The sequence below is a fragment of the Passer domesticus genome, chromosome 2, assembly GCF_036417665.1.
Source record: "Passer domesticus isolate bPasDom1 chromosome 2, bPasDom1.hap1, whole genome shotgun sequence".
Lineage (NCBI taxonomy): Eukaryota > Metazoa > Chordata > Aves > Passeriformes > Passeridae > Passer > Passer domesticus.
Genome location: NC_087475.1, coordinates 23,792,887 through 23,796,406, shown reverse-complemented (window position 1 = coordinate 23,796,406; position 3,520 = coordinate 23,792,887).

Sequence of the window (3,520 nt, the reverse complement as noted above, 5' to 3'; positions counted from 1 at the left end):
TATATTTCTTTTCAAATGACCACACCCCATTCCCCCTTCATTTTTATTTTTTTTATTTTTTAATTTTTAATTTAGTAGATGAAATCAAGCTATTGTGCACACAATTTTACTCTTTCTTAGCTATTTTTCTAGACTTCATTTTCTCTTTTACCAAACAGCTGGCTATGACAACTGCCCCAGGCTTCAGCTATTATTTTGAAAGTTCCAGAAAGTTTTCTCTTATAGCAACCTATATATAATTGTTTTCAGCATCAACATATTTTGGAAAAAAAAATTGAGAAAGCTACACATTTTTCTTCCACTCAAATCATTAACATTTTTTTGGGTAAGTTGGTATACTCAAGTTTCATTCCTAATCTGTATTAAAAAAGTTAGTATTGAAGTCTCTTTTGAGACATACTCTATTTTTTACTTAATTCTAATCAGTATTTTGAAAGAAAAATCTAGCTGATTGATTTCTGCAGTTATCTGTATTTAAATGATTTATGCTAAAAAAGAACTTTCTATCGAGCATCAGAATAAATATGGGTTAAAGACAAATATTTAGTCCATTAAGCTATCCATTCCTGTTCTGTCCATTTATCTACTTCGGCTTCACACTTCACAGCTTCCAGCGATATGGTGCACATCTTCAGTAAGTGGAAGTTTAATTTATTAGAAAAAATAAGTTAACTCATTTAATACACTTCATGCTATGCATTACATGAGACAGGGAGCACGTGAATAGATCAAATGATCATGTAGTTTTACCTGCATAGCAGCACACGTGGTCAAAGCACTAACAACGTCCTGTTTCTCATGGCCTGATAAAAAATTAGGGAACTCTAGTCTTATACACTTATTTGGTTAAACTCTTCTGTAGTTTCATTAAAAGTATGTTATGTGTATATATATATATATATATATATATATAACTTATACATAAATATTATATATAAATAGAAACAAATATATTATTTATGCTAAAAATCTTCACAAGCTCACTCCCTGAATTGTAAGGTAGTTGTTTATTGTTTGCCCCCAGTCGATCTGACCTTTGAAAAGCCTGGATTGCACACTAAAACAATTCTTATTTTGAACAGAAAGCACCTTGGTGTAGCCAAACCTGGCGAAGGTGAGGGGATAGCAGATCTGTCTGAGAAAGATCTTACACCAAATTCAACACCAGCACTGAACTGGTTGATAGTTTTCTTAATTTAAATTCTTTCTTTATCCCTGATTTTGCAGTTGGAATTTGAGTCCTTGAAATTCTTGTCCGTGGAAAATGTCACAGTTGGTTGATTCCTCTCGTAGGCAGTTTTCTATCCAAAATAATTTAAAATATTAATATTTACACATTGCTTTTTATTAACTGATGGAAAGCTGACCAGAAAATTCAGAACATGGCAATGATATCAAAGACCCCCCATTACAGCTTTAGATTCTGGGATTAGAAATTATTAATTTAAAGTGCATGCAGGGAGAAAGACATGGCTGCCTAGAAACATCCAAGGAATTTGGGCCAAAGCTGCATCCAAAGGTCATAACTCTTCTGTTCTTTATGAGGAGATGTGTTTTTGTGCAGAGTTTGACCCATCCAAAAGGTGGATTTGAGATGCCATGGGTACAGCCTGAATGCCTAGATTTATGTCTTACCACCAAACTTAAAACTCAGCAAGTCATATTGCACAAACTACAGGCACAAAAATAGTATGTCTGACATTTTGCAATTCCACAGAACTTAAATGGAAACTTTCAATTAAATAGAAGTCATATATCCCTTAAAAATTTCCAGTTTGAAATCTTGGTGCCATATTTGATGTCAATATTCATTGAGAAGAAAAAAACCCAATTAAGTAGCTTCATATTTCTCTGTATTAGCAAGGATTAGGTGACTTTAATATTGTGGCTGTCATACACATACAAGACTATGCCATTTCCTGTGACAAATGACCAAGAAGGACTGAAGAGGCTAGAACAGTAGGAAAAATTATCCCAGTAAATTTTCAGATAAATGACCATCCTTTTTTTCAATGTAATTTGCAGGTATAATTTTTCTGTGATTCTCTACCTGCATAGTGGCCGAGGGCAGCAGAGAAAACAGCTGTATGAGGAGCAATGAGGTTAATGACCTAATAAACCTAGTGGCAGAGCTGAGAGATGAAGTAAAAAGACAAAGTATTAGAGATTCTGAAGAAGACATTTTCTGGTGGAGCTGCACTCTTAGACAAACAGATTCTTTTTATTTCGTTATCAACTGTAAATTGATCACTTTTCCAAACTTATGTTTCATTTACAGAATTCTTTACTGAACTTAGTAGAGCTGGAAGATATCGAAAGAAATACATATTTGGGTTTACATATAGAGGCTAAGGAATTTGTGGGGGTTTATACTTTTAGAAGTGAAGGCATTACAAATACTGATGTATCACAGACCATATTTCAGTATACTAAGAACAATCATGTCTTTGCATTATTTGTTAAAATAAGCACAGACCCTCTAATTTTGTTAAAGATGAGCAAAAGATATTCCTTTCTGTGTTTTAAGCCGTCTAAAGACCTCCCTGATAAGACACAAATCCAGCTCCCCTTGGTTCTTCCTCTCCTTATTCTGACTCTGCCACCCTCCTGCCCTTGTATCTGTCTCCCCTGGTTGCTCAGGCAAGCGAATGAGGCTGGAGTAGGAACTGAAGTGTAAATTCAGCTCTGAGGTTTCTCATGCCTGAATTGCTTCTTCTATCTGAACAAGTAGAATCTTCAACTTCATAAAAATATACTAAAATTGAAGTCTTTTCATACAGAGATTCAATCTACACGGAGTTCATACACTGCAATTCAACTCAAAAGTTATAAAAGGAAAATTGAGACAACACGCAGATGATTTTTTCATTCTTGTAGCATTTTGCCTGAACATTTAAAGCTTACTAGGCACCCATAAAATATGTAACATACCCATATGTCCTAGGTTACAATATAAAGATGTATTCTATTCCCATCCTCAAGAGTTGTTGAAACCAGGAAGGGCATAATTTTTCCTTATCTCCTGTTAATGGGTCCATCAATGCCTTGCCATGTGACTGAGAGATAACTCCCTCCAGGAGCCATTTCTGTTTAATGGGAAATCAAGGACTCACCACATGACTCAGAACGATATCAGCCCACTGTGAGATGCTCCTCCAAGTGGGGAGGAGCTAAGCATTCCCACCTGGATATAATCTGGGCTTTGGGACAGAAGAAGCTGTCCTTATCCGGTGGTTTCCAGAGGACTGGAGCTGCCAGATGGTTTCCACAGGATCACCACTTCAACAAGACCATTTCTTCTGACTGCCACCACCACCCTAACTACCATGGTGTCAGGTTGTACTCTGGCTCTGTTAGTGGTTTTTCTTTTGTATTACTGCATGTGGTTTGCTCTTTTTATCAAATTTCACAATAGAACATTTCCCCTTCCCTAGACCTGAAAGTTCAGGAAATTTACTTGGTCAAAATTGATTCATGACCTAACTCTGGAAAAGAGTTAACTAAACAAAAATCTCTAAAG